The 20,951-nt window shown below is 46.5% G+C and overlaps 1 long non-coding RNA gene across 4 annotated transcripts in view; it reads left to right on the forward strand.

Annotated features, from left to right (window-relative positions):
- LOC105061602 (uncharacterized) overlaps positions 1 to 20,951 on the forward strand; it is a 71,803-nt gene that overhangs the window by 38,131 nt on the left and 12,721 nt on the right. The window contains exon 3 of one of the 4 annotated variants that reach the window (XR_012500973.1): positions 2,649 to 2,824. The exons of the other annotated variants lie outside the window; for them this stretch is intronic. This is a non-coding gene — a long non-coding RNA (uncharacterized LOC105061602). The remainder of the gene's footprint in view (positions 1 to 2,648; positions 2,825 to 20,951) is intronic. 4 annotated transcript variants of the gene reach the window in all.

Consider the following 20,951-nt stretch of genomic DNA (forward strand, 5'->3'; position numbering starts at 1 on the left):
TCGCGGCTGCGCGCGGGACTCAGATGCAGCTGACATGAAACGTGGCTGCAGGTGATTTCACGGCTCCCGAAAGAAGCAGAGGAACGGCAGTCACAAGATCAGGCGGTATTACCGTGTGGTGCTCATCGCATGTCAGGGAAAAGGACTTTTTGGGTTCTTTTATTTTCGTTAAGGCACTGAAGCCAGAGGTGCACAATTATTCCAGGGGGAGTAAAAACCAGGGCTTTATCTTTGTGTATGTGTCGTTATCCACCTGAACTAAACGTGGCGGTGGAAAATTCCCAGCAACAGGCTGAGCCAGCATCTCAGCGCCGGTGGGATAAATCAGCCTATCTGTGGAGACACGACAGCGCTGTCCTTCTGCTAAACATCCATGTTAAGTTTGTAAGAGAACTGTCACATCTTATCTCTTCACCCGGAGCAGCAACTTCTGGTCACTTCTTAATTCTTACTTAACATTCTTTATAACTTCATAAACTCAGACTCCGAAGAAAGCTTTAAATGATCGAACCTGGCCTTTCCCCTTGTTCGGTGGTTCTCAAAGTGTCTCCTTGGACGAGTGGCATCAGAGCATCACCTGGGAACTTGTTAGAAATGCCAGTTCTTGGGGTCCTCCTCAGACTTACGGAATCGCGACTCTAGGGGCGGGACCCATCGGTCTGCAAACAAGCCTTCCAGGTGATTCCGATGGACCTGAAATTTGAAAACCAAGGTCCAAATCATTACTTCCTCAAGTAGCATATGTGAAAGATGATGTCCGTGGCTTCTACCTGAATATTTCTGGGTACTGGGAGCTCACTACTTCACGAAGAATTTAGTGAGAAGCCCTAACAATGAGATGTTGTCTCGTTACAGTGAGATAAGTTCGACTTCTTGTCACTTCCCCCACTAACCCACGTCTCTGCCGCTGAGTGCAATTCCGAGTTAGAGCTGCCTGCAGATCACTGGTAACTGGGCTAATGACTCGTGTCGTGGGAGCCGGGTACAGTGAATGCAAGAGGGTAAACTTGGGGGGGGGGCGCAGTATGTTACATTTTCCTTTCAACCAAGTAAAAGCAAGGTGAAGGGCTGTCCCCGGCATTTGTGAGATTATGATAAATATCAGTATTAATAACAGTAGTGACAGTAATAATTACCCGCGGCTTGATTTGGATGCAGGTCAAGAAACCATCCAAATCAAATTACATGTAAGAAAAATATGTGTGTTCAGTGCTGGGAACATTTTCAAAGAGAAAGAAAAATTGACCCTGTGAAACATATTCCACCTTTTAGTGAGAGTAACTGCTCCCTTCCAGCCCAAGGAGGTTGTAAAAGAAAGGAATCTCCCGGCAGGATAGAGAGATTTTATGGGAGGTCCCAGCCCCTCCTGACTTGAGGTGAGGTGTGTACAGTCATGGAGGCTGGAGGAGGGAAATGAGGCCTTTCCTGGTCGCCCCCAGCCTGGGGTGCTTTGATTTGAATACATTTGGCCAGATTTTGTTAGTAATGGTCTTTTCTGTTTATTTCTGGTGGGCGTTTGACAGAGGGACTGGGGGAGAGTGTGACAGTCTCACATCGGAATCCTCTGGCAGGGAGGCAGGGAGGCTGGGAGGGACACAGGGAGGGTGGAGGTGACTCGCCAGGAGGGAGAGGCCACTCCCGACAGCCTCGCCTCCTTCAGTCCAGTGTCGTCTCTTTTTACTCCAGGGTCTCCCCTCTTAAGACTGCAGCTCCCAGCGCCACCAGCTCTCACAAATGATTTTTCCTCCCCCCAGTTTGAGCCTAGAGAGTGTTTACTTCCTGTCAAACCCCAGGGACCTGCTGATTTTTCCCATTACTGCAAATTGCTGCTCTTGGGTGCTTTGCATTTGTTATTAAGATGCAATCAGGGTTTCCTAACTGATTAGCAGCCTCACCCCTCCGCCCCCAATCCTCACACCTGACTCGGAGGCAACGAAGAGTGGAAAACAGAATCCCTTGGCTGCTGGGTGTCTGTTCTGGTGGGGGGCTAATGGGTTTGGGGGCAGGCAGCTGGCGGGAGCTGGGAGGGCACCAGAGAGGGGCTGAGAGGCGCCGACTTCTCCATGCATCCTGGGCACGCGGAGAAGGAGCTTGGTGTCTCTCAAGTTCCTGGGAACTGTGGTGGGTGTCAGGCCGTGTGACAGGCCTCCGGAATCTGACGGCTGATGGCTGCGACGGCCTGCCCAATGAGGCAGAGGCCAGCCTGAGCGAGGCCTTCCGGACGAATAAACACAGAACATCTCTTAAGGCTGAGTGGCAGGATGATGAGCACATGGGTGACGACCTGCCCAGAATCATATGTCAGTCAGCGGGCTCCGGAGCAGCTCCCAGCGCTGCCACCAAGATGCCCCCTTCCCCCCCTGCCCCCTGCTTCCATCTCCCAACCCGAGGACCCCTTCCCCTTCCCCACCTACCCTGTCAAACCCACTCAACCCCTTCCTCAGTCCTGTCTCTGCTCACAGCCAATGAAATGCACACAAACACACGTCCACACACTTCCAGTGGCTTCTGAGCACACATAGAAAACCAGCCCCTGGTCCAGAGCTTGCTGGCTTAACAGCATCTGTGACCCTTTCTCCACCCTCCTTGTGTTTGTTGTTCTGTTTTGGCTTTTGAGTGTCTCCATTTTCATTAAACGAGTGTCTCAGCCCTTGCCCCCACCAAAGGCTCATTGTTGCCTGAGAAAAAAGAAAAGCCGTCGAAGATCACGGATGCAGAGGCCTCACTGAATCACCAAGGAGTGAAAGGGGGAGAGGACGCGGGGAGAAGCCGGGCCTCGCAGCTGCCACAAGTCCGCGCAGAGCCGTCAGCACCGCGCTGCGAGGTGAGCAGAGCCGACTTCTTCCTGTCCTGTGCCTTGGGTGGCTGTGTGGGCACTCCTGCAGCCGATGGCACCCTGGTCCTGTGTCACCTGACTTTTCATTAGATCTACTGAATGTGTTGTGGGGAGAAAGAAATGGAGAGGAGGAGGGTAATGGAGAAGAATAGGGAGGCGAGATGTTCAGACCCCTGCACGTGCCCAGACTTGGTAAGAGACGGACAGTCACAGGTTCGGTCCCTGCCTGTTCCATTTACTGCCCGTGTTATCTGAGCCTGTTTGCTCCGCTCTAAAATGAAGATGATAAATCTATCTCATCAGGTGATTATGAGGTGAACACAAGGGGTTTATACAAAGTGCAAGGGATTTACTTTTTTCTTTTGTTTTCTTTTGCTTGGGGAAGGGGGTGGTTAAGGCAACACTTTAAAAAGTATATGGTTTGCATCATTTAAAGACCAAGATGAAGTCTTTCCAAAGACCTCAAGGGATTCCGACTGTCTTACCCTCCCGTGGAGAGAATGGTTCAGGTATTAGATTCCAGAGTGAAATTATCTCATCCTTCCTACTAATTATATTACTTTTTCTCGCATGCTGCTTAGACAGCCCAGAGCTGCCAAAGGCAAAAACTTGACCCAGGATCCTCCCGGACTGTTCAGGAAGCCCCCCCTGGACACAGCTTTCAAAGCAGGTTGTGGGGCCAATGAAAGAGAGAGCAGAATGGTCACCTGTTGGCACAAGGAAACACTTCAGAATGTGTTTAAGGAGAAGGATGGAGGGTGGGGATTGAGTGGTGCAGAGAGAAACTTCATGGAAGAGCTTTCCAAGGAGTTTACCTGTTCAGATAGTCCACAGATGTGCCAATGGACACTGTTCACCTGGGGATCTGGGGCCCCTGAGTCTTTTCCAGGCTGTGAGGCAGACAGAAAAGGCCCAAGATACATGGAACTGGAGTCCCAGATTATAATTAGAATCCCAGAAGAAGAGGATAGAATGAAACAGAAGCTAAATTGGAAGAGATAATAACTGAGAATTTCCCTAAACTGAAAAACAGATATCCAGCCAAAGATTCAGGAAGCTTAATAAACCCTAACAGGGTAAGGACAAGACAAGGGCAGCTGGACGTATTGTGGTCTGATACATCTCTGTGAGAATGAAAGACGTGAGAAATCCTAAAAGTAGCCAGAATAAAAAAAAAAAAAAAAAGACAAAGGAGCAACACTAGGACTAATACCAGACTTCTCAAAAGAAACGATGAAAGTCAAAAATAGTAAAAGGATGTCTTTAAAATTCTGTGTCCACAGTGGGAGATTTTAACAGGGTAAGTGAATGATAAACAAGCAACCAAAATCAGTAAGGCTGTAGAACGACTGAATGACAGATCCAACAATTCGACGTATCATTTTATAGAAAAGTCTCACCCAACGAGGGAAGAACATACTTTCTTTTCCAGTGGGTGTGAAATACTTTCAACACCTGATTCTACGCTGGGCCATAAAGAAAATGTCAACACATTGTAAAGAACTGAAATCATAGTCTTTGGTTACAGTGGAATTAAGCTAGAAATCAAAGTTAAAAATGAATGAAATCATAATAAAATACAGCCTATTAAAGTGGAATTATATAGCTTCAAATACATTAGAAAGGAAAAGATGCTGAAAAATAGTGATCAAGTATTTGTATGAAGAAGTTAGGAAAACAAAACACAACTAAACCCTTACATAACAGAGAGAAAGATCTCATAAAATCGATGTCAAATGTATGACAATGAACAAAATCAAAAGTTGGTTTTTTGAAAAGGCTATTATATTAATAAGCTCCTGGGAAGACTATGTATTTGTGGGGTGTGTGTGCGCGCACATGCGTGCGTGCGTGTATGTGTGATAAGAGACAGAGAGAAAGAATACAAATTATCAACAATAAGAATGAAAAAGGGGCATCATTACAGATTCTCCTTACAGTAAAGAAAAATGAAATATTATGAACATCTTTATGCTAATACACTTGATAATTTATAAAAGCAAATCTTATCAAAATGAAAACAGTGAGAAATAGGAATTCTGGAGAGTCTAATACCTATTAAAGTCAAATCCATTACTAAAATTCTTTTCCTCAAGACAGCTCCAGGTCCAGATGGTTTCACCAATGAATCTTCCCAAACTTTAATAAATCAATCACACTGATCTTATATAATTCTTCCAGAGGATGAGAAAACAAAAAGACATTTTAAAACTTGTTTTATAAAGACAGATATAATTCAAAATAATACAAGGGCATCATGAGACAGAAAAATTACAGATGAATCTCTTGCATGAATGTAGACTTAAAATTCTTAATTAAAATATTTGCAAGTCAAATCCAATGATGTATAAAAAGTACAAATGAGAAACAGTTTGGGTTAATTCCAGAGATATAGGAATGGTTTAATAATCAAAAGACAGCAATTATAGTTTATCATATTAACAGAACAAAGGAGAAATATAAATTGAATAAATTATAAGATAGACAATATGGAATAATAAAAATAGAATAAAGATGTGGCCATCTCAATAGATGTAGAAGAAGCATTTGATAAAATTCAATGTGCATTTTTGATAAAATCCTTACTTATCAAAATAAAAATAGAAGTCATTTCGTTAGTCTGATAAAGTGTTATATACAAAAAAATCTACTGCAAAACATCTTTTTAAGGTAAACAACATTTTAAAGGTAAAAGAGTTAAGCCATCCTTTGAGATTAAGGATGAGAAAAAATACCTGAATCACTTTTCTTCAGTGTTCTACTAGAATTACGAGCAAGAAAAAATACAAGCAAGGAGGTTTCAGAAGGAAGATATAAATACTGTTGATATTTGTAGATGACATGATTGTACCTTCAGAAAAAGACAAAAGACTTTATAGAAAATCTATTAGAATTAAATAAATTCAGTGATGCCACTGAGTACATCAATATACAACAATCAGTTGTATTCCTAGATACAGTAGTCCCCCGTTATCTGCAGCAGATGTGGTCCAGGACCCCCACTGGATGCCTGAACCTCAGATAGTACCAACCTCACATAGACTATGTTTTTTTCTGATACAGGCACTAAGGAGACAAGTAGCATATATAGTGTGGATACACTGAACAAAGGGATGATTCAGGTCCTGGGAAGATGGAGAGGAACAGTGAGGGATTTCATCATGCTACTCGGAACAGCACACAATTTAAAACTTATGCATTATTTATTTCTGGAAATTACTATTTAATATTTTCAGACCATGGTTGACCACAGGTTACTGAAATCAAAGAAGTTTAACCTTGGGTAAAGGGAGACTACTGTACTAGCAACAATTGCAAGAGAAATAAAATCCATACCATTTACAGTAGCATCCCCAAAACACCAAGTATCTAGAATAAACACAATGAAAAATGTGCAGGAAAACATTGTAAGAGAAATTAAATAAGGTCTGAATAAAAGAGGAATGGACTATATTCATGGATTAGGAGATTCAATATTATAAAGAAGCCAACTGATCTAAATATTTAGGATTTAGAATTTTTTTTTCTTTTTTGGGGAAAGCAACATGTTGATTATAAAATTTATACGGAAATGCAAAGGATAATAGCCAAGTACTCCTTGAATAAGAAAAATAAAATTGGAGGGTTCATTATATTAAGAGGTATTACAAAGCTGCAGCAGTAGTAAGAGAGCTTACTACTCATACAAAATAGAACATCAAGCAGTGTATTAGAAGAAAGTATGAAAAACAGACTCCTTTATATAAATTCATACTTGATTAATGAGAGAGTTAACACAGCAGTGTGTTGGTTAAAAGATGTTTTTTCATAATGATCTGAGTCAATTAAATATTCATATGTCAAAAATCTTGATTCCTCTCTTACACCATATAAGTGACATCAGTTCCAAGAAAATTAAAGATCTAAACATGAAAGCTAAAATAATTCAACTTCTAGATGAAAAATAGGAGTCCATCTTCATAGCCTTAAGATGAGCAATTGCTTCTCAAACAGGACACAAAACAGTAATAACCATAAAATAAGCAATCGATTTATTTAAATACATTTAAAAAAAGAACTTCTATTCATGAAAAGAAAACAATAAGATACTGAAAATCAGGTCAGGGAGTGGGAAAAGATATTTGCAATATATCTGTCTGACAGAAGTCTCCTGTCCAGAGTAGATAAAGAAATCCTATTAATAAGAAAGAAACAGACGACCCAATAGAGAAATGGGCAGAAGTCATAAAGAGGTACTTCAAAAAGAAAACATACAAATGGCTAATATACACATGCAAAAGTATTAAATTAGTTTTTAGGGAAATGCAAATTTAAGCTGTACTGTGACTTTGCTACACATCTACCATAAGGGCTAAAATTAAAAAGACTGACCATACTAAGTGTTGGCAAGGATGTGGGGTACAGGGTCTGACATCTCGTATATAGTGTCATACAGCGCAAACCAGTGCAACGCCTTGACAAACTACGTGGCAGTGTCTGCTGAAAGCTGAGCTGATACGTGCCACGTGACTCCGCAGTTCTTCTCCTAGTGTTTGCTGAGCAGCCCTCTTCCAGTTCTGCTCCCTTGCAGAAGTCCAGCGCTTTTGAGGGCCCAGGAGAACAGTACATCATTCGGGCCATTCTCTGCCCAGGGTGCCGTCTCCTGGGACTTGCAAAGCTGAAGCCCTCCTGCTGACCAAACAGTGCTACGCTTCCCACCGTCCTAGCTGGACCCGAGACAGGCCGAGTTCCTTGGAGTCATGGGGAGCAGGCCACCCCCTGGTGTCTACTTTGTAATGGAGGCCAAGGGCAGTTCTGCTTGTGCCCCCTTTCTCTTGAAACCGCTTGGCTTTTTAACTGCTTCTGCCTGCTGGCCCTCTCTCCATAGACCAAGGCCACAGTTCCCAGGCTGCCCCTTCCACCTCGGTCATCGTTCCTAGGTACCTGTCATCAACTTTCCCAAAGTGCAAGCAGATGCCTGCAGGCGACTTGCAACAGTAGCTCATCAGACACCCAGGTTCTAGCTTCTGCATTAGGCCTGTGGGGACCCCTGTGACATGGTGTGTTCTTTCGGCTGCAAGTAACAGAAACCCCAAATAGAACCTTAAATCCATAGACATCTGCTTTTTCACTTAAATCCGGAGGGAGGTGGAGGCTGGTGTTAAGGTTCAGTTGCTCAGTTGAGTCTTTAGGGAGCAAGGTGTTTTCTATCTGTTCACTCTGTTACCGAGTTGACTTTTGTCTCCTGTCTTCGCCATCTTGTGGTTGTAAAATGGCTTTTGTAGCTCATAGCATCAAAACCATGTGCAGGGCAGAAACACGGGGAAGGGATGGGAGAGTGGGAGAGCTCGCTCTTTTCCCTTACCTGTCTCTTTTATCAGGGGGGGAAGCCTTCCCATAACCCAACCCGCATTCTTAGCAAACTTCCTTGTGTCTCCTTGGCCAAAACCAAGTCACACTGGCACCCTGGATACGAAGGACACTGGTCAGTGAGTAGTATTTGGTAGTTCAGAATAGCTTTTGCATTAGGCAGCCAACAGTGACAGAAAACAGTCATTCAGAACAACAAGCAGAAGCAAAGAGGTTGTATAATCTGCCTACAGCTCTGAATAATGGAGTTGGATTTACCTGTTCAGCTTGTCTCTCTCTGGGGACAGAGGTGTCCTTGACTAATCTTCCTCATGCAGCCTTTGAGATTACGGGCTTGATTTTTCTGTGTTTGCAGTCAAAATGAGGTTTTTCTTTGGTAAATATGATTTCCTAATAAAAGTGCTAAATTATTTCACTGAGTGGTGACTCCAGACTCTCCTCCCCGCTACTTGTTTGAACATCAGACTCAATTCCCCCAGCGTCATCCTAGACAGTTTGAGGGAGGGAAGGGATGAGAAGCCTCTGCTCAATCAACTATCTGATTAATACAGGTGCGGTATGCAAATTGCTGACTTTCTAAAAATCGGAATAAGATAAAACATGCTTACAACCGCTCTTAGCATGTCTGTTTTCTTCTTCTAAATCTCTTAACATCTTCTTCCCCAACACTACCTGTTATGTGTGGTAGGATGTTGTATTTTTGAGACTGGTTTTATTTTTGCCTTCTTCTCTTTGCCCCTAGTTGCTTTCCTCCAGACTTCTGTGCTTTTCAGCCAGTCTTTGCTGACTATCTAACGTGAGCGAAGCACAAATCCAGCTGAGAAAAATGACAGGTTGCAGTATGTTTACACTGGTATTAAATCTAATCACAATATATGCCCTGATCTGGACGTGGCACCTCCCTATGAACAATAGATACTTATTTATCTGTAAGATGTTTTTACGACCTAGTTCCTCTGTCATTGCTCGGCGAGTATTTCCAGTCCTCTTCCATGATGCCTTTACAGCAAACGTAGTGTGTCAGGAATTCGAGATTATCCTTTCCAGCGTAGTCGGAGGAGATGAATTGACAAGTTGTTTCTGTTTTTGTGTCTACCTGTATTTCATGTGTACAAATATCCAGCGTGTATTGTAAATTGTTGCTGTTTTAATGATTCCTTCCGTCAAAACAGTCCATGACCCTGCTTGAAGCTCTCAGCATGTTAAAGATGTGATGCAGTGAAAAGCTGAAGGTTTAAGGGAAAACCAAGGATAGAAGAGATGGTTTAGAAGATGCAGGCTGTGCTAAGTGAGAGAGGAAAGGCAAAGAGCCTGCACGCAGGGTTTTAGGGCACAGCAAAGAAGGAAAATTCAACTTGAAAGGTCAGGGTCTGAGAGGTGGGCAGCCTGACTGATGAGTTGGGTGGCGGGGAATCAGAGCTGCACAGCCAGGGGTCCTGCCTGCAGCCATGCACCATCTCCTGCATGGAACAGTCACCCTAAGCTGAGCTCAGATCTCAAAGGCAACACGAAGGAAGCAGACACGGGCAGGAGGGCAGGGCAGTTAAAGGCAGTGCAAGAGTGCGAGTCTGCTGTCGAGGTGCTCTGCTAGCACATGCGGTGTCTTCAAAATTTTTTTCACAGACACAGTTTAATTGGAGCCTTAGGTTTTTTGTTTTTGTTTTTGCAAAATGTGGGTTTTTAAAAAATGTGTTTGAAAAAAAAAATTTGTTTGCATTTAAAAAATAGCTTCATTGAGATACAATTCACAAACCATGTAATTCATTCATTTACATGTACGATTCAGTGATTTTTGATATATTACATCATTAGTCTTTCTAAATCAGGGTGAAATATATCTCACATAAAATTCGCCACTTGAACCATTTTTAAGTGTATGGTTCAATGGCATCAGTTATGTTCACATTGTTGTACAACCATCACCAGGATCCATTTCCAAAACTTTTTTTTTAACTCTCCCAGTGTTACTGAACCGAACTTGGGTCTAATCGCCCACCAAGCGGTGAAGTCAGTCTGTTGACACCGGGTTGTGGTGAAAGAAAGTACAGCGTTTATTACAAGGCCAGGCAGGGGGAACAGGCAGCGCATGCTGAAAAGACTCGGACTCCCCCGGGGCTTTCAGGGAGGGTTTTTAAAGGCAACATTTGGGTTGAGGATTGCGGGGTGCATGACCTTCTTCTGCCTGGTTGGTGGTAAGGTAACAGGATAATGTTGAGGAATCTTAATCATCAACCTTCGGGTTCCAGCCAGTCTGGGATCCACGTGCTTGTACGTGTGGTCACCATCTTCTGCCTGGGCAGGGGTTTAGTTTCTGCTGAACAACTCGAAGATATGTGTCAGGTTGTTATGTATATTCCTTGAGGAGGAACTGGGATTCTGTTTTATTGTTGAGCTGTTATTACCACTTTTCTTGCTTGACTGCTTTTGTTTCTGCATTCTATCACTTCCCTAACTAGTAACTGCTTGAGTATGAACTTTGGAACTCAGGGAAGGCCTAGGAGACTAAAGCCTTTTTCCTACAAACAAGAAACAGGGACACAAAGGGGCTTTTGTACCCGGGAAGGTCCTGCAGAGTCCTGCTCAGTTTCAGTCTCCCCTTTTCTTTGATACCCCTTAATCCTGAGGGAAGCAGGGGTGGGACAAGGAAAGAAAGAAAGTTTTGGACACAGAGGTTAATGACACCCTTGGCAGGGGAACTCGGTTTTAGGGGGACTCGATTTCACCAACGTATCTTTTTATGACTTAAAAAGATGTCCTCTTGAGTGGGAAGACTGAAAAAAGATGCCTCTTCCTTTGGGCTGCCGAAGCCCAGGCCTGTGTATATTTCGTGGTGAACAGAGTGTGGCTGAAATTTTGCCCCCACTCACCACATGGCCAGGCCCGGTGTGCAGCCCCCACACCCACAGCCTTCCCCAGCAGCCCTCCTGACACTGTCACCTCGGCACAGGGGTCCGGACAGAACCAGGGCTTGTCATCCGAGGGGAGAGGCAACGGAGGAGAAGAGAAAGAGGCTGTTCTTTGTCAATCCCTGATTCTGAGGCCGGCCCTGTGCTGCAGACATAGAGTCCCCCCCTGAAAAGGACTGCTTCCTGCTTTAACTCTGTGAGTCCACCTGCCTCGAAGTGTCCCCTACTTCTCCCAACTTTGCCGGAGACTCGGGGATCTGTGTGTGTGTGCACAGAGGAGGAGGCAGAGGAAAGGGCGGCTTGTGGATGTGAGAAGAGGATCGAGGAAGGCCAGGCTCTCAGCTGGCAAATCGGCCCCTACTTCCCGGGGCTGCAGGGCCTTGTCCTGTCTGGAGGCTCGTGGGGAGAACTGGTCCTTACCTCTCCTAGCTTGGACGGCCCCAGGCTGGTAGCGGCGTAATCACAATCTCTGCCTCTGTCTTCCTGGCCTTCTCCTCTTCTCTGTGTGTGTCTCTAATAAGGACACTTGTCATTTGATTTAGGGCCCACTGGGTAATGCAGGATGCTCTCATCTCAAGATCCTTAATTTCATATCCTCTACAAAGACCCTTTTTCCAAGTAAGGCCGCATCGCAGCTGCAGGCGTGAGGACATGGACACATCTTGCTGAGGGCTACCGTTCAACCCACCACACCCCTCTTTGCCCTCTGCTAACCACAGTGGAGAGAAAACCCTTTGATCCACCCACGGGCGAGGCTCAGCGCTGTGTCACCCTGTGACAGCGGTGGCAAAGCCAAGGCCAATGCTGGTGACAGATCTGTCATTTCTGAGCAGTGTGACCATTTCTATTTTAGGTTTAGATCACATGATGCAACCTGACATTAGGTAACTGCCTTCCTGTCAGGTGTGTGCACGCCCAGGACCGTGGCGCCTGCCAGGAGATGCTTGGCTTTCGGGTCAGCCTTCGAGGGGTGGTCTGTGGCAGCTGACCTGTCCCCTCGGGTGGGAGCTGGAGGGTGGCTGGTCTTCCGCAGAGTCTGTGGCTCTGAGCCTCTTCTCCTCAGTCACGTCTGGCTGACAGACCAGTGGAGGACATGCTTCCTTTTAAACAGAAGTTCCTTTCCTTCCGAGCAGATGTGGAAATCTGTCCCTGCAGGCCAGGGGCCTGGGCGGAGGCGGTGGGGCTGCCAGCTGCCTCTCTGACTTCCTGAGATGTTTTCCTCCCCACTTCCCAGGGCCTCCTCCCTGTGTTTCCGGGAGACAAGCGCAGAGACAGAACTCACTTTGGAGCTCAGAGTTTGAAGAGCTCCGAGGCTGGCAGAGGGGTGGGGAGAAAGACTCTCTGGCTTTTTCTAGATGTTTTCTATGCAGAGAATTTGACTTCTTCCTCTGAACACACATCTAGCTTTTCCCTTTTTCATGGACCCACTGCAAGATAAGCAGTGTCCGGGTAACAAGGAATCACCAAGTACGGCTAGCAGGACTTACCAGATGCTCAGTGTGTGTGTGTGTGTGTGTGTGTGTGTGTGTGTGTGTGTGTGTAACGCTGGGAGGATTAAAAGGGAAGGAAAGAAGCAAGGCAGTCAGTCACAGGCTGTGCACACATGGAAACATAAATGAGACACAACCTCAAGACTTCATCGAGGGGCTGCGTCAAGGTGGAAGAGTCCCCTGGGAGAGCTAGGTCGGGGGCTTCCAATTAGGGGGATAAACAAGGGTTGACAGGAGGAGCGTTTCCACGTGAGCGAGAGGGACATGTAGCCGGAGACTGGATCCGGAAGGCACGGGTAAGGAGGGGAATGAGAGGTAAACCAGGCACGCAGAGGACAACAGGGCCGAATGGGTGTCTTAGCTGGTGGCTCGTAGGAAAGCGAGAGCAGAGAGGAAGGTGGTTTAGGAGGGAGCGTCGAAAGTTCCGAAGGCTCTGGTCGGCGTTGCAGGGGTCAAGGCTGGTAGAAACCCAGAGAGCAGAATAAGGTCTTTGCAACGAGGGGCATATACACCTGGGAAGCCTGTGGAATTAATAATTTCTAGATTTGCTTCTGAATGGATAGGTATGATTCAGACCTGTGCTTCATGCATTTATCCTATGAATGAAGGTCTCTCTGGCAGGAATTCCTGCCCCAAATGGCCTTCCCAAAGTGTGGGAGTTGGATGCAGGCTGTGATGAGAAAACCAAAGTTTACTGCACACTGGGCTGGGGGTGTGTGTGTGATCTCATGTCATCCTCACAGTGACTGTCTGAATCAGTTATCATCACTCATGAGGAAACTGAGGCTCAGAGAGGTTTAGTGATTTGTCCAAGGCCACACAGTCAAAGTTACTGGCCTAGATCTAAACCTGACTCTGCTTTGCTCGAGGCCTGTTCATTCCACAGACATTTTCTGCAGGTCAGCTCTCAGCCTGACACTGGTTTTCTCCCCCACAGAGCAGGAAGCCGTCCTGCCTTCCTGTGTGTTTTCCTTTTCACCGCCCCCCTGGCTGGTGTGGCTAAGCTGACCCGGCAGCACCTGGGTTTTTTTCCCAGGCTGCACACCTGGGAAGGTTCCACTCTGGCTTATGATGACTCCACTGTCTTTAGAGCCTGTCACAACTTGTGGCTTTGCCTCCTGCCCCTCCAGTGGGCGGCACACTGCCTCTGATCAAAGCGGCCGTTCCCGTGGGGACAGCCCCGTGTGGGCAGAGCCCAGCGCTGGGCGCTTTGGAGCCTGAGCCCAGTGCTGTCTGCTCACCCCGGGCTGGGCTCGCCTGGAGGTGCACTCACTCCATCCTGTGTCTTGGGCAGAAGAAAGGGGGAAGGGTGATCCCCTCTGCAGTCGGGCCCCTGCTGCTCTCCTTGCCCAGCAAATTTGGAACAAGTTCTTTGGGGACAGCTTTTTGACAATACGCCAACCACCCATTCCTGAGACTGGAGGAAGGCATTAGGTCGCAGTGTGAGCAAACAGACGCGGTGATCAGAGTGAGGCAGATACCGGACAAGAGGTGGGGCTAGTAAACCAAAGTTTGACACGGTCCTTCCAGCGCATCTAAACTTGGATCCGCCATCTACTGAACTGGTTTAAGAGCCTCCTTCCTTTCCGTTGGCATAATAGGATGTTTAGAGTTAAAGACTCACTGTCTCGGCCAAGGGGTATTGGGTAATAGGTCAAATTTTCAAGTTATTCTCTGCAACCTCAATCTTGAAATTAAAGGAAAACTAGAAACTGTCAATAAGCTAGATTTCTAGTTCTGAAACATTTTTTTTTTCTGCTTAATAGATTGTAAGGATTTTTCAAAATCTGATAAAACCATCCCCTGTTCAGCCGGCAGGCAGTTGGGATAAAGAGGGCAGAGGCAGGAGACCTGAGGATTCCACCCCAATGAGGTGTGGGTCCTGGGACCACCCCTGCGCTGCGTCTGACCTCGCTTGTCTCAGACGCAGCAGTGACCACAGTTCCTTCTCAGGGAGCTGGCGTCAGGCACAGCGCGACCCACTGGCCTCTATCCTCACTGAGGACGGGGCCTCCCTCCTTGGTCTTACTGCATCCTCACACCCAGCATAATCGGAGCATGTCCAGTGCATCCTTCTCACGGCCACCCTCCCTCCCCCCATTCATCCTTCACACCACAGTGGTGTCAGGACCGAGATTAGCTTGGATCACTCTAAGCTCTTCCACGTCGCCCCATGTCGTGGAAATAGCCGTTTCCAAAGAAAAATTGACTTTTACACACAGCCACGCCTAGGTGGTAAAAAGGTCCGGAACCAAAATGAAAAGGGGAAGAAAATTAAATGATGAAATGGGTGGGAGGGGAGGGGGAGGTGGGGCGGTGCAGGAACAAGACGGAGACCCACCCGAAAGGGACTGGTCCCTGTGATCACTGAGCTGCAGAGTCTTTTTCACATCCGGGCTCCCTGCTCATCCTCAAAGGTACGTGGTCAAGAATTGATGGGTGAAAATGCAGATTGAAAGAGAAAAGGAAATGTACCTGTTGGTCAAATGTACATGATTCTCCACGCACATGTTGGGAGCTTAAAGTGGCCCATGAAGGACCAGTTTTGCTAAATCGAGCAATCCTATGGTGTCATTGGCAAAGTTCAACTGAGCACATCTCACATGTTTCAACCAGGTGCTCACTGAACAGAACTAATTGAAAGAAAGAGGGAGAGAGAGAGAGAGAGAGAGAGAGAGAGAGAGAGAGAGAGAGAGAGAGAGAGAGAAAGAAAGAAAGAAAGAAAGAAAGAAAGAAAGAAAGAAAGAAAGAAAGAAAGAAAGAAAGAAAGAAAAGAAAGGGGAAGGAAGGAAGAAAGGGGAAGGAAGGAAGGAACTGAAAGACATAAACTTCCAGCATCTAAGGAGTTATTGTAATGAACAAGCAATAGATAAAATAGTATTACTCCTCACCCTATATTTCATTTATTCTTTTATGTCACGTTCCTTCTTTCACTCCTGATTCACAGCTTCACCTTTGGAAGAGCTGGGACAGAAATACTAAGTCAGCAGCCTCTGTCAGAAGATTTAGAAATAACAAAAGACCTGTCAATTAGTTGTATTATTTATAAAATATTTCTCTTACCTTTTATGCTCACGCTGAATAGATGCAGAAGTAACCTATCAACATACACAAGTAACTATATCCCTTACTCTTAAGTTTCTTCAAAATTTTAAAAAGCACACATTCCTCCCATCTCCCCACCTGTCATGCTAAACAGTTTTGATTTCAAACATCAACCTTGAGACACAAAAGACCCCCAATTATGAGTAACAGGAATTTCTGTAATTGATTTCTTCTCTCAGGTTATTCAGTGCACACACTGGAAATAAGATTAATTAGACTTCCATGCATAATGACACACTCATTTGAAAAAATCTAATACTGTGTGAAGCTGCTTGGACCTTGGGTTCAGTTTCGCAAAGAAGTTATCACCACTCAGCATAGCGCATTTCCCACAGTAGGAGCTGAAAATGGATTTACTGACTAATCATTGGGCCACTGTTTATGTGCAGGTGAGAGAGATTTCAGCCAGTCCGTCAGCGAGCTGGCTGTCACCTATGATGTAAGGATCACGGCTCCAGGCTGTCTTAGGCAGTTCAGGTTGCTGTAATAAATTACTGTAGACTCGGTGGCTTAAACAACAAACATTTATCTCTCAGTTCTGGGGGCTGGGAAATCTAAGGTCGGAGTGCCAGCTGATTTGGTTCTTGGTGAGAACCTTCTTCCTGGTGATTACCTCACGTGGCCTTTCCTTGGTGAGTGCAGTCAGAGAGAGGGAGAGGGCTCCTGTCTCGTCCGCTTTGTATAAAGGCACTAATCCCCATTATGGGGGACCCACCCTCGTGACCTCATCTAACATCTAACCCTAATTACCTACCAAAGACCTCACCTCCAAACACTGTCACCCTGGGGCTTAGGGGCTCAACATAGGAATTTTGCAGGGATGAAAATATCCAGTGCAGAAGACAGCCCGTGGGGAAGCAAAAATAAATGAGGCCGTGAGACCCTCTGGGACTCACAGTTCAGAGAGAGAGAGACATGCAAGCAAATATAGCATTTAGAAAACAAAAAGAACTAAAAGCAAAGTGCCCTGGAGAATTGGGGAGGGGATGACAGCTCGTTATGAGCAAAGGAGCTGGAGGGACATGTCACGTTCAGGGAGCGGTGCCAGCTGATGACAGCAGTGGTGGCCACTGCTCCCATTTGTGCTGTCACCCATGGCCTCTTGGGACCTGGTTCTGCCCAGTGAATTCAGCCTCTACGAGCTACGCTTCTCCTGCTGCCTTCTTTGAGAAGCCAAAACGAGTTCCCCAGAAGCAAGAAAGGGGGGTACACTGAGGTTCCTGATCCAGCCTGGCAGCCAAGCTGGTTCTTCCTGGCTGTATTCCAGCTGGGGTCTATGGCGTGTGCTCGCTCTGGCCACCTGCAGGATGCTGGGCAGTCCTGTGAGTGCGGCTGGTGGAGACACGTTGGGGTAAAGGGGGAGCCAGCAGGGAATGGCGGGGCCTGGGGTAGGCATGGTACCTCCACCTCTGCCGGGCAGAAGCCAGAGCTCAGCACAGATCAGCCCTAGGCATTCTGGCCCTGCTCCAGCCCAAGTCCTAGGCATGCATCAGGGGCCAATCTAAAGAGACCAGGGAGGGAGTGAGTGGACTTGGGAGCGTGGGGGAGCTGAATGCTCCGTGTCAAATCACCAAGTGAGAGCGGTGCCTTTGTGTGAGGTGTGAGAAACGAACGGCACAAACACCCCTCTGAAAATCTGCCTTGCTGGAAACGCACACTAACGGGGTAAGGCAAAGGTGATTACCCATGTCTGTCTCTCCTTTTTGTATCTGGCGACGCCAGGGCCTAACTCTCCATCCGTTTCCCCCATTTCCTCAGAAAGCCTTGCAGTTGTTCATCAGACAGGACACTTTGTGGCACTTCCAGGCGTCCCAGCATTCCCTGCGGCTCACATGCAAATTAGGTCCTCAAGGTCACCTCCTTTTTGCTGTGAGACCATCTTGTTTCTGCTGAGTTTGGGGTCACGCGAAACCCTCAGCGCAAAGGACCCTCACCATCCTAATTGACCTGATGAATGTCAGTGCTCCCAGAAGTTTCCTGCCACTGGTGACTACCGGGCCTTTGAGCAAATCACTGAATCCCAGTTTCAGCATCCATCGCAGAGCGGGTAGAATTAGGTAATTTCTAAGATTCCTACCAAGTAAAGAGAGGAATGCTAGCATGGACCCAGACTCCTCCTACACACATTGGATTCCATGGAAAGTAAACTGAAAGGAAGCGGGGAGGAAACAGCACGTATTGGATTTCTCATTAGCCCCGCTGCCTGGTTCTCATTAGCGAGCCTTCTGGGTTATGGGCAAAAGGGCCAGGACTTATTTTCATGGCTGAATAGCACATGTGAAATGTCGGCTATTTCTAATCCATATTATATGAGCTCCACACTTTGCTATCTTATTAAGTAATGGACGGCGTTCAAGGAAAACCCCACCAGGATGACGGGCTAATCCTTGAGGGGGAAAATATTGCTGTTCTGCATAAGCTCTTGCTCTCTGCTTAATTAATCCCTAAAACTTTCAGGCCTTAATGAGAATAATTAGACTTGACAGTACTGAGCCTAATGCACAACTACAGACAACAAACAGCGTGTTCAGGGTCTAAGCTTCCCGGAGCTCGCTGAAAGACAGGCTAATGTTATTTACAGCAGCCGCCGTGGGGGGCCGGACGGGGGTTCGGACTTGAAATGTGGCTCCATCTCCCCGAGGACAGTTTCTCTGAGGAGCAGGGAACTGTAGCCCCCGCTTCCCCCTTTGTGGTTTTCACTCCCTAACAAACCGAGGTCTAGACAGGACCTGGCTAGAAAGTCCCTTATTACCACCCCGGCCAGACCACATTTATCATCAACTTGAGTGTAATGCTAGCACAAACCTCCAGGCCTCTCCCGTTCAAATAATGGATTGAGGGAGCCAGAGCTGTGCGCTCCAGTCCGTGTCTGCCAGCTTCTGGAAATACCTCATTTTCCAGAGAAGTATTCATTTGTCAACAGAGGGATGGTGTTAAAACCTTAAAGACAAATCAGACAGACGGCGAGGGTGGGTGAAGCTGGCAGGGTATGGCCGGGGAGAGATGGCTGCTTCGGTTCAGGGCAGTTTCTTTGATGTGTTAGCCTCGTGCCAGCCTGTCTTCTCCAAGAAAAGGTTTAAGTCATCTTTGAAACAGTGTGGGTTCACCCTTCCCAGATGGAGTGTCTAGAAGCATTCCTCTGGCACTGCAGGGATGGCCGAGTTTGTGTGTCTGGGTCCATGGGGGACTTCGCAGAGAGGGCTGGAACGACCGGGAAGGTTCTTGGGTTTTTTGGTGGTGAAGCTGTCGGGGCTGGGCACACAGACTTGGAGAAGGGATGGCGGGCGCTTCCACCCGGTGGAGTGACATCTGAGTCCTCAGGAGTGGGGGCTGATTTCTGCACATTCAATTGGTGGTAATTACTGCAGGAGGCAGGAATTTGGTGACTGAAGCTTCCTAAACCATCCTCCAGGTTTCTACCAAGACTTACAATGTCTATTTGGCTAGAGATCCTTCTCCGAATTGAAAAACAACAGTTAAGCATAATGACTGCCCGGTGCTTCTCAGTTTTAAAATAATATAAAACTTCAAGGTTCTTGTAGATCTAAAGAGATTAAGGCAAAGGGATGCAATGTGTTATTAGAAAGCCAAGATGTGACCCTTTTAAAAACAGAAATTAATGCAGTCTCACACACACACACACACACACACACACTCCAATGTGAGGACAGGAACTCTGACCCTGTAAGTGGCACTAGGATAGTGACTTTGTTTTTAATTTTCAATCAAGGATCTAAAACAGACTTCAAAGGGCATTTAAGCTGACAGTTTTACTTTCTCCTTGAGGAAGAGGAAAGATGAATAAGCGTAAAGCCAGATCGTTCTCAAAATAATTGCAGCCCTGACATATCTAAATGAGTTTGTAAAAGAAAATACAGTGGCAATTGATCTTATTAATTAGAGATGTACCAGGATCGTAATACCCACTTATCCACAGGCTGCCTGCAGCTACAAAAATAAAATAAAATAAAATAAAATAAAATTAATCACTTTCTCCTGGGGAACACAATTTCTTTCCCTCCCTGCCATAGAAAGTCAGCTGGAGAAAAAAAAACCCTTGTTATTGCTTCTTTCTCTCTGCAGTGGGTCACAGCCTGTAGAAAACTGTTTGGATTGGTTTCCTTTCTGCCCGTAGAGCCCAGGGTTTACACCGGATTATGCGACTCCTCGGACAGTGCAGTGGCTTCTCACCATTGATTGAATGTGTAATCTGACAAACAAACAAAATGTGCTATGGGAAAATGGGAGAGTTGTGGGTTTTTTACGGCTGTACATGTCATTTACCTGTGAAAGGTCGCAGCGGGAGCCGAGGGCAGGCGGGCCCGCCTCCATCAAGGGTTCATTCTGTCTCTGCATCCCTCTGGGCCTGTTCCTACTAACAGTCATCTGGCGTGTGGAATAGACTCAACGGAACAGCCCAGTGATGAAGTGCTGAGGGCCAGCTCCCTCTGAGTGTGGCCCAGCCCTGAATTATTGGAGGAGCCTCTTCAGGCTGACTGCATGCAAAGCTTATATACGCTTTCACTATATTGCTGCAGAGAGAATGGGAGAGAGAGGGGATGGGGAGGAGGAGAGAAAGGAGAAGAGAAGAGGAAGGGAGGAGGGGCAAGAATAATGAACTGTTTAGTACTGGAAGGAACATCTGGTGCCGCCTTCGTGATTTCTGTGTGTGTGTGTGTTTGTGTGTCTGTGTGTGTGTGTCTGGGGCAGATGTGGGCAGGGCGCTGAAACCAGGAGGGCAGGCACACTGTGCCTACAGTTGTAAGGTGCGTGGGAGCTAAAACCTAGCATGTTGGTGGCTCACCAAGATGAGTACCTGGGAGGGACTTGAACCTGCCCTTTCAGGGCAGCCTCTCTAGTTTGCGCTAAGGTGCAGTGAGGGCCGGAGGTGGTCCCACAGGCACAAGTGTGGTGTCATTTGAAAACAAAGCCGGGCGAGAGTTTTTGATACTGAAAGTGACCCACGTCACCCTTTATCTTCCCACTCATCTACAATAGAAAAAAATGCATGCCCAGCGGACTCTGTGCCCGTATCAGCAGCCCCCGTGCAAAGCTAAAGAAATGAAGACAAAAGTCTTTCAAAAGCAGAATGCACTCTAATATCATAAAGGCTGTGATTTGACTTTATTGGAGTAACAAGGGTAAATTGATTATGGGATTCTGAATAATTTAAAGGAAGGCCTGGCAGCTGCCACTGGGTCAAGGGATGCCAAAGCCTATCTTGCCTTTGTCTGATGTCCTGGCAGCAGGGTCCTTCCAGAGGAG

This window comes from Camelus bactrianus, chromosome 20 (genome assembly GCF_048773025.1).
Source record: "Camelus bactrianus isolate YW-2024 breed Bactrian camel chromosome 20, ASM4877302v1, whole genome shotgun sequence".
Lineage (NCBI taxonomy): Eukaryota > Metazoa > Chordata > Mammalia > Artiodactyla > Camelidae > Camelus > Camelus bactrianus.